This window comes from Rattus norvegicus, chromosome 20 (assembly GCF_021556685.1).
Source record: "Rattus norvegicus strain SHRSP/BbbUtx chromosome 20, alternate assembly SHRSP_T2T, whole genome shotgun sequence".
In the NCBI taxonomy this organism is placed as follows: Eukaryota; Metazoa; Chordata; class Mammalia; order Rodentia; family Muridae; genus Rattus; species Rattus norvegicus.
This window is the reverse complement of record NC_141553.1, coordinates 44147473-44162008: the sequence shown is the minus strand read 5'-3', so window position 1 is coordinate 44162008 and position 14536 is coordinate 44147473. Positions and strand designations below refer to the sequence as shown.

The window sequence follows — 14536 nt, the reverse complement described above, 5'->3', positions numbered from 1 at the left end:
TTTTGCTTTATACTCTGTGATCTTGAAAAATCTGCTCTTACATCCCTTGACCAAAGTCAAATGACTGATTGATGACTTAAGATATACTTCCCTTCAAGACGTTAATACATTCCCTGGCGTTAATCAGACTTCTGGCAGTGACACTGACAGCTGTTTATCTGTGATGCTCTGGTTTGTGGGCCCCAGAATCAGGCCACTTCTACCCAGATTTTCCATTGTCCATTCAACTGCTGTGTGTCAGGGGCAAAGGACTTAGAACTTCTGCATTTACAATTCATCTACAGAAATAAAAGCCCTCTCCTGGGGCTGAGTATTTGCATAAGTAAGTCCTTAGGTTAAACGCCCAAACCCCAAAACCAAATCAAATGGAAAAAAGAAAAAGAATCATCCTAGCATTGTGGTAAACACTAAAAACACAAATAAAACAAACAAACAAACAATCCAAGAGGGTGCTCCCAGAAGGCTCTACATACTGGAATTCAAGATTGATGCAGCTATAGGCTGTTTGCCAGGTTCGTGGCTGTTCTTTGCAACTTTGATCAGAGCCCAGTACAAAGTGGGACCTCTAATGCTTGTTGCATGAGTAAGCACATAAAGTATGTGTAGATATTAAGGAGCTTATTAATCTTTCATATAAACACATACAAATGAAGAAAATGTTCTCCAAACACTATTCCAAACCAAAGAGAATGCTACAATATAAATATTATACACAGCAGTGAGGGAGATTTACCCCTAGAGTGAGAAGATGGTTCGACACACACAAAGTAATAAATGTGGTACATCACATTTATAGAACAAAGGACAAAAACATGATCACCTCTACAGACCTTAAAACATAAGGCTGTCCTCTTACTTATCACAATATATACAAACCTAGAAGACATTTTGCTTAGTCTGTATCCTCATTAATTTATTGCCAACTTGATACAAGCTAAAATCATCTGGGAAGAGGGAAGAATCATCAATGGTGAAAATGTCTCAAACAAATTCCTATCGCCAAGTCTGTGGTCTGTAAGACATTCTCTTGATTAATGATCTCTATGTCCACCCCACTGCAGGCCGTTCCACCCATGGTCAGGCGCCACTGGGTAATATAAGAATACACGCTGAGCAAAACATGGGAAGCAAGCCAGCAAGCAGCACTCCAATGCAGTCTCTGCGTCAGTTCCTGCCTTGAGGTTCCTGCCTTGAGTTCCTGTACTGTCTTCTTTAATGAAGGATTTTGACCTTTGGATTGACAAAAACAAGAGGTAAATTTTTTTTCTACAAAGGAAAAATACTATATTTCTTGCCAGAGAAATGAAAATATATTGCTCATATACCATAGTCAGAGACCACCTTAGTTGAGGACAAGGAGACCACAGAGCAAGAGCCAGTCTCAAAAGCAAAGTAGAGGAGGAAGCAGAGAAGGCAAATACCAAGATATTACCATTTTAAAAGTTGCTTCAGCTTCTTCAAGCACAATAATAAAGCTCTACATAAGGCCCAGAACACAAGGTGGTAATGTATTAGTAATGTCTTTTATGGATACAATCACATGCCATTGCTAGTACTAGACCAGAGTCTGCTTTGTTAAATAAATGATGAAATCGTTCTGACTCCTGATTCATTTTGTGATATATCTAGACTGTCTTTATGATCATGGCGTGGCATTAGGCAAGGTTCATGAGAGGAACAGGAGCAGAATTGATAAGATACAAATGTATATTATAAAAAGGAATTTCCTGAAGTAACTTAGACCCTAAAGGAGGAGTCCCACAACTTCCATTTGCTTACTGGAGAAGCTGAGAATCTCATAGATACCTCAGTCCATGAAGTTGAGAACCTAGAAGATTCCTGGAGAGTTGCTGCTGATCTTCAATAAACATTGGAAGGCTGAAGAAGCTGGAGTCTGATGTCAGTGAAGGGTGCCCGCTACAAGAACTCCAAACAACAGCAGCAGAGACAGATACACACATCGGCAAGAAGCAGAGGCAGAGAGGTAAGCACCACTGCCTATTTTTTTTGGATCTCTTTATATCCTGGCCAGCCCCTGGTAGGTGTGGCTCACTTGGGAGTGTGCCCCTTCAGTTAACCCTCTCCAGAAATTTCAGACTGTATCAAGTTCACAATCAAGATTAACCACCACTATCACCAAACAGGACTTGATTCCCCATCAGTTGAGGGAAATGCAGCTCAGAGAGCCAAGGAAATAGAGACTGGCTTTAGAGATGTAACTGAGAACCCCAGGAAAAGTCATGACTGTTTTCTGTCCTTTAGTCAGGAAAGAGTGTCTGTTCTCAGCATGATAAACCAACAACTTTATCAACAGTTTTAAGCTTCGTTAGACTGTCTTGGTGTCTTTCCCAATTGTGCCAACTAATATGGTGGATACCTGGGAACACATGACCATTCACACGAGTCATTCCTGACCAGAGTAGTCTCTGTAGGCTACACAGGCCACCATAGACAGAGAACTCTGTCTGAGCAACTGAGCCAGAGTGAGGAAGATTCTCCCAAGAGCAATGAGCATTTGACATACAGAAGAAAGGAGAATGTATAGGCCACACAAACAAGAGGCCACACAAACAAGAGCCTTGCAGCCCAGGGTCCGTTTGACTTAGAAAGGGAAGGAAGCAGTGTAGGGAATACATTGGTCTGACCTAGGCTTGATTGTCTCACCCAATTTAGAGCAAAGAGCCAAAACAATGGGAGATCAGAAGCACTGCACCATGAAGTGTTTTGGAAAAATTAAAGCCAACTCTCCTTTGTTTGAAAAGAGGAAGTTGCTGTCATTCAAGTGCCCAGAAATAGAGTATATTTATCTCTGAGTATCCACTGCTCTGTATATACTAAAGATTAGTATAGATTGAAAGACAGTAAAGACAAAGACACATCAATCTTGTGTTGAAAGAAAGATATGAAATTTGATTTAAAATTATGTAGTAAATTTAAACTTTCAAGTTCACATGTATACTGGCAGTAGTGATTTGGCCAAGGTAAGTAAATGCATTCATGTTATCTGGGAGTAAGGAACAGGGTAGACAAGATACTAATTTTATTGCTATGTTGTCTTATTGTCTTAGCACATGCTATGAAAATGTTTAATTCCAAATGACACAAGCCCAACAAGATGTATATATGGTGCTTGTCTGTAGTCTTAGACCTTAGGAGGTCAAAGCAAAAGGATTAGGAGTTAAAAACCCAACCTCTGCTGTACAGTAAGTTTGAAGTCCACCAGAGGTCTGTTGTGAGACAGTCTCAAACAATAACAAAAGACTCCCTTTCTTATTTTACCCTCATGTCTATATGTCTGCAGAGTTTTCAGAGGATGGTAAAACCAGGACATGTTAATCTATCTGTTCTCACAGCTCTTTGGCCTCATGATTCATATGTCTGAACTATAAATTGGAAATGTGAGCAGAAGTCTATATGGTAGGCTTTTATGACTAATCATTGCCAGAGAAATAATCTGTGGATACTGTTTTGAGTCCTGACACTGAAGTCCAAGCTGCCCTTAAGTTTATAGTCATCCTCCTGCCTTAGCTTCTCAAGAGTTAGTATTAGAATAAAGAGACTTGGTGAGAAATAATTTCTTAAATAATATCGTGGACTTCTAAAACAGGTTTAACTGGTTGGGGAGGTTGTACATGCAGGCAATGCTGGACTCTTGAGGCTAAGAGAGGCTGATCATGTATTTAAGACCAGCTACATAGTGAGTTTCAGGCAAGCCTGGCTATATAAGACCCTGTGTTTACAGCTTTGTACTGATGGAGGGATATTTGCAGTGAAAGACACTGATTTCTCAGATCTCCCCATGAGAAATCAGGAAACTGGTACCACTACACATAGTCATGGGACACTACACAAACCCTTGAACATTCAACTGGGCCATTCTCTCAATTCAAAATGGTTTTTAATGATCACTGATGGGTAAAGAACAGGTTCTGTCTTCATACTCGAGAAGTTCAAGGCCTGCCTGAGCTGCAGGATGAATTCAAGGCTACCCTGGGAAATTTAGTGAGTTACCCTCACAATAAAATGGCTAAAGAGTACCCAGATCATAGCTCCAGGGTAGAGTGTTTGCCTAGCATGTACAAAATGGCCCTATGTTCAATCCTTAGGACACTCTATGCATACAAAGTAAGAATAAGGCTTCTGAAGGCTGGTGGCTCAGGAGTGGAGTTTTTCCTTACCATATGCAAGGACCTGGGTTAATACCCAATACTACAAAGAATAAGAGAAACAGTATGTTAGATCATGTGTGGCATTTCATTCCAGTCTTTAACAAACTTTTCCCTTAGACATGAAAAGCTGATTTCAGTTGCAGGCCTGTAATCCCAACTACTCAGGACACTGAAGCAAGAGGATTAAAACTTCAAAGGCAGCCTTGGCTACAGACTCAGTGCAAGATGAGTTGGACAGCTTAGTGGGACCCTGTCTGAAAATAGAGAGGGGTACCTGGCTAACATCTATGAAGCCTTGGATCAGTGCCTGATGGCCTAGTAAAGGAAAAGAAGGAAAGTGGATGACAGAGAGACTGGGGGTGGGGTAAGGAGGATAGAGGAGTACAGGGGAGGGAAGGGATGAAAGGGAGGGAACAAAGAGATCTTCTTCTTATATACACATCAGTCTTTTACCAAAAAGTTTCTCTTTCAACCTTCATAAAAAAATTTCAGGAATTTTTTTCCTAATGGGAACAAAGCGACTTAATTCTATAAGCATATATACAGATCAAGATGTATAGTGCTATAATAACAATAATTTCAACCAATAATTCATTTCATCCAATAATTCTCTTTAAAGCTTGTTTTAATAGAGGGACGTTTTGTGCCAGGATCAGAGGAAGACTTTGGGAGAGTTAGTTCCTTCCATTCCCCATGTTGTGAAGCTCAGGTTATCTTTTATCTTGTGGATGACCTGTGTCCTTTAGGGTAGCTGACTCTTGGCCGAGCCTGGGCCATAGGAGTTTTTGCCATAAGAGTTCTTAGATTGCAGTTGTGTAGCCCATGTTCAGCATTTTACTTGGGTCCAGGGACCAGAGCAGAAGGCCCTGTACTCATTGAGCCATTACTCCAGGTGCTTCATAAACCTCTTTACCCACTACTTTGCTGCTGTTTTCTGGATTAGATTTTAACTATACCTATCCAGGTTCTCAAGACGACCCCACTACAGAAAAGTTCCCAGCTATGACCTCCCACTTCTAGAAGGCTGCTTTGGTGGCCATGGGAGTAACTTCCTGGTAGGCTTTGCCAAGGGCCCTGTGTTCAGTCATTATTTACAAATCACCTCCTTTGTTTTTCCTCTGCAAATAAAACAATGAAGAGACAGTGTCATAGTGAGGGTGCTGAGATAGTGTGCCAGTATGACACAGCGCCCTGAGATGAACCGGATACCGTAAACTTAGTTTTAACTAAGTATGATGGAATGTCCCTTCTTGTAACTGTGGAAGCAAAGGCCTTTCTTTGGATTGTCATCAATTACCACATGGGTGACACAGCTTTGATTACATTTTTCTATTGTCATCTTTGCCTTCTCAGTCGCTGTTACTGGAGCATAACAGGCATTCACACAGATAATGGAAATTTTTCCTGCTATCATTCATACCTTGCCTTCTATTGAGTCTATACACTGTGCTATTATACCATGCTATTAGCAAAGATAAGAGTCTACAAAGAGGAGTCAAGGAAGTAAATTTGGTTCAATTCAAGTTGGTTCAATCCATTGGCATGTTGAAAGAAATTTTAATTCTTTCATTCTCTGCTCGATTCTGTGTGTGTGTGTGTGTGTGTGTGTGTGTGTGTGTGTGTGTGTGAGAGAGAGAGAGAGAGAGAGAGAGAGAGAGAGAGAGAGAGAGAGAGAGAGGCATCTGTGGACGACACATGGTTGTTTTCATCTATTGCCTTATCCTTTTGAGACGGAGTTCCTCGCTGAATTTGAAACTTAACAGCTGGCTTGGGTGGCTGATTCTTAAGCCCCAGAAACCCTCCAGTTCCCATCTCTCAGGGCTGGCATTGTGCTCCATTCACCCCACACAGCAGAGCTCCATCTTGCTTTTTCTGCTCTCTTCCTCTTAAAGTTAACTCTGGTGTATGCTGGGTTTCTTTTGGTTTTAATATTTATTTGTTTTTACTTCTCGGTAGAAGTGACTTTGTCTGTGTGTATGCATATGCACCTCATGTATAACTAGTACCTTCAGAAGCTAGAAAGGGTTGTTGGATGCCTTGGAACTAGAGCCATCATCTGAGAACTGGGAATCAAACCTGGGGCTTCTGAAAGTATTCATAACCACAGAGCCATCTTTCCAGCCCTACATACAAGATTTAAGGACTACACATGTCCCTCAACCTACCTGTATTAGTTTTATGTTGCTGCCATGACAACCAATCGCAAACCGAAACAACACAAATACATGTGTCCATTGAGAGAGATCAAAAGTCTGACAAGCCTTTTGTTCCTCCTGGAGTTTCAAAGTACAGTTTTGTGCCTTTTCTAGAGTTTCCCACAGTTTTGTTCATGCTCTCTTCCTGTACATTTGAAGCCAATCTCTTCCTCACTGTCACACTTTTCTCTCAACTGACCAGAAAAGTGTATCTAGGGTTCAAAGATAGCATGATTACTCTGTTTCCACTTACATAATCTGGAGGGATCACCCCACCTCAATGTCTGACTTGTGATCACATTTTTAAAACACATATAAGGTAACAAACTCACGCAAGGTACTGGAAATTAGGGTATGAATACTAGGATGGGGTCATTGCTGTACCCGCCATGCTGACTGCCTTTCGCTTTCCTCACCTGAGAGGACTTTCAGGGTACTGTCAGAAGAGCAGTTGACACATAGAAAGGGTCTAAAACCACACGTAGCACACATCCTTGTAAGCAGCAGGCACCACAGTGCAGAGAATGATACAACTGATACAGGTAGATGATTGTCAAATGGGGTGTGGCTCTGAGGGAAGAAATCACATCCAAGGATCAGCAGCCTGCAAGCCACTTGGAAATATTCAGTAAATTCTGAAGTCCAAAGGTGAGTGTGGGATATTTCTATTTGACGAGAGATGATGGGTGATCTTACCTTAATTTTCTTTCTGCAATTATAGTAAAATTGATTATATTATATGATATATGATATAATATTATATATGATATATTATATATGATTAATGTATGATATGTTTCTTATATGATACATGATATATGATATATGATATATGGTATGTGATATATTGTGTATCATGTATTACATATTATATTACATTAATTATATATTATTAAACATATAAATATGAATAAACATGGTACCGAAATGTAAAGGATGCTTTTTGTAAATTCAGGCTCTAGTTTAAGAAAGGCTCTGTCTTAGAAGGCAGCTGAGCCGGGTACAAGAGAGAAAGAAAACAAGAAGAATGCTGGAACAGTTAACAGGGCCCGTGTACATCAGGTCTGATGGCTTGAGTCTGTTATTACGGGGCTCAGTTCAGAGCCCAACCTGGAGAAAATAGCAAGATATTGCTTCAAAAAGAAAATAACATCTGTCCTCACCTCTCATCCTACAGAGAATACAGTTCCAAGAACTCAATGGCTTTTCCAACTGACAGTGACCTGGATGTAGCCACACAACCTAAAGGGGGACAAAACAAAGAAATGGGTTATTTTCCAATAAGTTTTATTTAAATATTTTAATGATCTATTCACTTTATTTTATGCACATTGGTATTTTGTCTGCATGTATGTCTAGGTGAGGGTTTCAGGACCCCTGGAGTTACAGAAACCTGTGAGCTGCTTTCAAGGTACTGGGACTTGAACCCAGGTTCTCTGCGAAGGCAGCGAATGCTCTCAACCCCTGAGCCATGTCTCCAGCCCCAACTTTCTAAGAACATAGTGTATGACTTCTCTTCTGTTATTTTACTTTGTGCTAAAGTATATTTGTTCAGTACATTTGAAGTCTAATCAATTTCTGTCTGCCCAGCATGTCTTATTTGAATCTCAGTTCAATACCAAAACATTTCAAGGAATTTTCTGTCGTTAATCTGTTCTTAATTTAAACCACAATTTGAGTACCTAACTGTTAGAAGAGTTTTCACAGTGAAAGTTAAAGGCCCCAAAGACGTATGTAAAGGAATCCATGTACTCCCTGACATGAACCTTGCAGTACAAGTGAAGTCTCTCTGGATGAAGATTCATGGAGAAACCAGCTTACCCTTAATCTGGCTAACCATTGTGTCAACTCCAGAACTTAGTTCTACATCAAATATTAAGCAAACTGTGGAGAGAGAATCATTTTCTAATATATTGATCCTCTACAATTTACCTATCTGGGTTCATATATGGAAGTTCTACAGAAATTTGTCCTCAAAACTGTTGGATAGCTATGGTCACATCAGTCAAACTGTTACAGTGAATAGCACTCAGGTAAAACTGACCTGAGTGGCTCCAAACCAGAGTACTTGTTTGGCTTTGTTTTTATTCACTGCTGAAGAGTATGAACGTAGGTGGGCATATGCAAAAAGCCCACATGCCATTTGTGTCTTTCAACACTGGGTTTGTGTGTGCTGTTTCACAGATTTCTTTGATACAGAGAGCAGGAAAGCAATCATGCCTTAGCTAGAAGGTGCTGGCTCCTTATTACCAAATGACTGATATCCAACTGCCACAGCTATGACAAGTGGGCACCCAGACACACATTCCACAGACCCTGCTGAAGGTAGCATATAGAACCCTTGTAAACATGGCATGAAGTGACACATCTATAACCTCAGTTCTTCGGAGTTGGATGTAAGAGGATTGAGATATCAGGGTCCTATTAACGACACAGCAAGTTGAGGCCAGCATAGGGATGCTTTAGACACTATGAGAGAGATGGGATAGGGTGATAACTCCTGAACAGGCTGGTTAAAGGGAAACTTATACTGTTGATTAACCAAAATCATAGAGGCTGAAATGAATCGTTTTCTGACTTAAGAAACTGATAAACTGTTCCCCAAGGAGACTGGAAGTTTTCTTGACTAAAAAACTCAGTCTAAACTGAGCAGCTTCTATAAAAACAACTTTATTAAACATATTAAAATTTTTAAGAAATATAAGTGTTGACGTAAAAAAAAAACAAAAAACAATATAATGTTGGAAAATCAACAGTGCAAGGAAACTTGTGTCTGTGAGAAGACCCAGCAGAAAGAGTCCAATGGAGTCATTTAAAACATCACTTGGTGATTCAAACGAGATCAGTTCCAGAGGGAAAGCAGGTGGGAAAGTATGCTGTCCCTACATGCCAAACAATGATAGCCGAATAACAAAGCAAACCATGGAACAATCTAGCTATTTCAATGACTGAAACATCTAGATCATTCCATCCACAGAGCTGTCCAAATGATGTCATAGTGCCTGCTTCCAGCTGGCTTCAAAACCTCTGTCTAAACAAAAGAGCTTCAACTAACATTGACTCAGATAGTGGATTTGTAGCTTTTGATAAGGACAAACCAACTATGAATGTCATTGATGGGGTGTTAGTTACAGACTTTCATGTTTGAACTGACAAAGACTGGATTTATAAAAGTCACATTCAGCATAGTATCACTAGATAGCTAGAAAATCATTAATGTATTAATAATTTTATACCAATTATATATTTTAATTTGCCAAATTAATAAATATCAAGCACCTATTATGTTCTCACAGTGCTTGCTCAAACAATCAATCTCACTTTTCTATTGCTGTGATAAGACACCATGATCAAGACAACTTATAAAAAAAAGTATTTATTTGGGGCTTAAATTTTCAGAGAGTTATAGTCCATGTTTGACATGGTGAGAAGCATGAAGCATGATAGTAGTTAGGAAAACATGGCACTGTAGCTGAAACACTAGCTGAGAGCTTACAATTGATTCACAGACAAAAAGGAGAGATATCTAACTGGAAATAGAAACCTCAAAGCCCACTCCAGAGAAATACCTCCTCCAATGAGGCCATACCTCCTAATCCTTCCCAAACAGTTCTACTAATTGATGACCACGTATTTAAATATAGGAGTCTACAGGTTATATTTTCATTCAAAAACAACACATGATCCTTGCTTAGAGAGAACCTACATCATTTCTAAAAATCATAGAAAATAATCTGAGACCATTATAAGATAATATTACACAGATAAAGCACACAGAAAACAGAGCAATAATTCAGAGAAGGTTGACACGGTGTGACCAGATGATATTTAGGGAATCACACAGAGGGGTGAAATCTGGGAGTGAATTAAATAGGAAATTTTTTGAGATTCATGAACAGGGTAGAAGGTGGAGTTTAAAGAGATATTCAGGAAGAAAGAAAATTGGTCCGGCCAAAATATCCCAGTCTTTAGTTAGAGCCAGGTGAAGACCCGGCTCTCTCTTCCTCAGCATCATCTTATCACAAAATGCTGTAATATCAGATTCTCAGGACCAACCCATCCTCTGAAAAGCCTCTGAGAACTAGCATGCAGGCAGCAGGGATTCGGAATGACTTGTTTCACTGAAAGAATGAAAGTGAACAAAAGCAATGGAAGACTTTCCCCTAACGGAAAGACTTTTATCAAATTTCATAGTTGTCATATGGGATGATTATATGTGAAAATGCTCTTTTGATTAAGAAACACAAGCCAAGATGGACAAAGATGAAAGGTTCCAGATACTTCAATAAAACCATGTGTAAATAATATGCCATTAGTAATGATTGACAACTAACTAATATCAATTCATGTCTACAAAAACCTATCAGTAACAAGCTCACTGAGAGGAAAATTATCCAATCACAATAGTTCAAAAGCAATCTACGAGTAACATTAAAAGACTTCAACCATAAAAATACTGAAACAATGAAGAAAGCAATTGAAGAAGACAGCAGAGAGCAGAATGACCTCCCATGCTCATGGAGAAGATGAATTAACATTGTAAAAATGACTATCATATAGAAAGTGATCTACAAATTCAATGCACTCCTCTGAAAGTCTCAATAACACTCGTCGCAGAACATGAAAATCCTAAATATGTAAATGGAATCCAAAAGGTAATCAAACAACTGAAACAATCTTTAGCCAAAATAAATCAATGCTGTAGCTATTACAATATCCAGTCTAAAATTATGTCACAGTGCAATAGTAACAAAAAGCACAAGACACCAGCATAAAAACAGGCATGTAGGAAGTAAAATAGAATAAATAATTCTACAGTTATAGCCACCTAAATTTTTCAAACATGACAAAAACATAAATTGGATTAAAATGAAATAAAGAAGCACTGTCTAACAAAGAGTGCTAGGGAATCTGACTTCCACATGTGAAAGAACCAAATGAGAACTATGCCTCTCATCTTGCACAAAAATTAATTTGAAACAAGTCAAAGATACCTCATGATACCTCATGCCTTTAATCCCAGCACTCAAGGAGGCTAAGGCATGGAGATCTATGTGAGTTTGAGGCTAGCCTGGTTTACACAGTGAATTCCAGGACAACCAAGGATATATTATGTCCTAGATAAATAGGTAGGTAGGTAGGTAGGTAGGTAGATAGAGAGATAGATAGATGGATGGATGGATAGATAGATAGATAGATAGATAGATAGATAGATAGATAGATAGATAGATAGATAGATGAACATACAAACAAAATGGACAAAAGACCTTAATACAGATCTATACCCTAATTTTTAAGATGGGATTAGAGAGATGGTTCAGTGGTTACTATCGCTTGCTGTTCTTGCAGAGGACCTGGATTTAATTCCCAACATGCCTGGTCTACCTAGTGAGTTCCAAGATAGCCAGACCCATGTAATAGACTTTGTCTTAAACAAAACAGCAGGAGAACCTTAAAGGGAAGACGTCCTGCTTGAAGGAAGAGGTCACACAACAGATATGCATATGGAATTGGTTTATATATGTCACATTTGTACCACCATAAAGACAACATAAGAACTCAATGTTTCTGGGTCTTGGTAGTGTACACTTTTAATCCCAGCAATCAGGAGGCAGAGGGAAGTGTATCTCTGAGTCCAAGGCCAGCCTGGTCTACAAAGTGAGTTCCAGGACAGCCAGGGCTACGAAGAGAAACCCTGTCTCAAACAAACATACAAACAAACAAAGAACTCAATGTCTACCAGGCACAAAGAGGACTAGCATGGACCTGATGTAAACATAGGTAGAAATAAGCAAATGTACTTCTTTACATTTTATGCAATGAGAAGTATTTCATGTCTTCATTGAATTCTGGAAGCTGTAATTTTAGAAGTTATAAGAAGAAAATACAGAATACAGTCTGTGTCGTAGCTGCTACTGAGTTCAAGGGTTATGCTGGAGGTTTCTGATCATTAACTTTATTGTCAATTTCCCTAAAAGCTAGCCCTTCATGCCCTTCTCTGTAGGTAAGAAAAAATGAAAAATCAAAGGTTTGAAAAAAGTTGCAAAAATCTATAAAGGAAAACCTGAGTTCAAACCAAGGTTTCATTGGCTTTCATGTGCATGCTCTTCCTCTCCGTGTATCTGCCTCTCAAACTCTAAATGGCTGATAGACAAGATGAATTCTTTTTTTTTTTTTTTGTTTCTTTTTTTTTTTTTTTTCGGAGCTGGGGACCGAACCCAGGGCCTTGCGCTTCCTAGGCAAGCGCTCTACCACTGAGCTAAATCCCCAGCCCAAAATGTTAAGTAGAGCATCTTACTCTTTTTTTTTTTTTTTTGGTTCTGTTTTTCGGAGCTGGGGACCGAACCCAGGGCCTTGCGCTTCCTAGGTAAGTGCTCTACCACTGAGCTAAATCCCCAATCCCAAGATGAATTCTTATGTTTGTGGCTTTCTACAGAGTTTGAAGCAGAAAGGGCCTAGAAGGATTCACTTCTTCTGAAGACCATATGTCAAGAGAAACTGCCACTAAGACCATAGAAGGCATATAGAAAATAAAGTTTAAGAATTATGCTGAAGAAAGTCATTATGTAATTACTACATAATAATATCTAACATTAGACTTGAGTAGTACATAACACAGAGTTTCCTCTTTGCATCCAAAAGTATGTTCAGTCTAATCTTAGTTACAAAGCCTGACAATTGAGCTCAAATAGTACTGTTCAGAATGGAGAAAGAATGCAAAAGCAATTCAGGTATTCCAAGCACTGAGTAATCTGTAAACAAAATCAGAAGTCAGTCCATTAGGGAAATTTGTACCATGTAAATTAGTATCATGTGCTAGAGTCAGTGAAAAGGTGACCTAAGAAATCAAGGCTACATATCAAACTGGGCCTGCAAATGCCTTTATTTCTAGGCTCAGTTCCTACCAGCAGTATATCCCTGCTAGGCCTTCAGGCTATCTGCTATCCCCACTCTGGAGCACAAGGGACCTTGTGTGAGGCAAAAACAGTTTATCTACAGAGCCTGCCTACCTCAGGACTTCTGGTGTTTGTAACAATGAAACTGGCTTTTTTAATATTTATTTTTACTCTTTTCAGTGTCTATATCTGCATGGTGTGTGTGTGTGTGTGTGTGTGTGTGTGTGTCTGTCTGTCTGTCTGTCTGTCTGTCTGCGTATACATGTGCTAATGCTCATAGAACATGAATGGAACAGAAATAGCTGTTGGTGTTGGAGTCCCTGGAACTAAAGTTATAAGGAGTTGTGAGCTGCCATGGTCTGTGGTTCCTGAACACATGTGCTATATATACATACACACAGGTACATACACATACACATAAAGCTAAGTATCTTTTTCTTTTATGATAATATGGAGTTCTTTCATTCCGTCAATAAATATTGAGCAGATGGCCATTCGAAGTCTATTCTTATGCGAAACATATAAATAAATATTATTGACATGACTTTCAAAGCCAAAGTCCCTTCATAATGAGCGAAGGGAAAAGGTGATTTTTCATCACAATCTGAAGAGGAAAAAGCCCAAAAACCAAAAGTGAGCCATGTCAGCTGCTAGAGTGTTGTTGTTGCTGCTGTTGTTGTCGTCATTGTAAGTGTAACCATATTGCACTAGTTGACCTGGAACTCACTATGTAAACCAGGCTGGACTTGAACTCACAAAGATCCTTCTGCCTCTGTCTCTGTAGTGTTAGGATTAAAAGAGTGTACCCCCACACATCGCTTCTCATTGCATCTTAACCGCAGATTATGAAAGAAAATATATAGGGTTAAATGTGCAATCGTTGTAGGCATTCAGTACAGAGGATTGCATGGTCCTTTTCTGAAAACTTTCATTCAGCTCCCTTCTCCCACATCCCTAATGCCATCCTCAAATGGAACTGGGCAAACACATTTTAATAACCACTTTAGAATTTAGGAAGGTAAGGCACAGGAGGGTTAGCAGTTAGTGTGTTTTCTTTCCTTTATGTCCCATACTAGTGATGGGGAAAATAGCAAGACTCCATATCCCCGGGCCCTAGGAACTCCTGCATTGACTGTGAGCCCTTGGAGGCTTATTTAAGAAGTCAGCACAGAGGTACACAAGTAGTTGAATTTATTTCTATATGCCTTTGACGGTGGGTATGATGTCACCAGATATCTCAAGCTTCTGCCATTTGTCATTTCCCTGCAATGGTTGA

At 39.4% G+C, this 14536-nt stretch overlaps 1 long non-coding RNA gene across 1 annotated transcript in view; it reads right to left on the bottom strand.

Moving 5' to 3' along the window:
* The window catches only part of LOC134483819 (GATOR2 complex protein MIOS-like), a 70760-nt gene that overhangs the window by 25132 nt on the left and 31092 nt on the right, over positions 1-14536 (bottom strand). The window contains exon 2 of the long non-coding RNA XR_015645885.1: positions 7528-7606. This is a non-coding gene — a long non-coding RNA (GATOR2 complex protein MIOS-like). The remainder of the gene's footprint in view (positions 1-7527; positions 7607-14536) is intronic.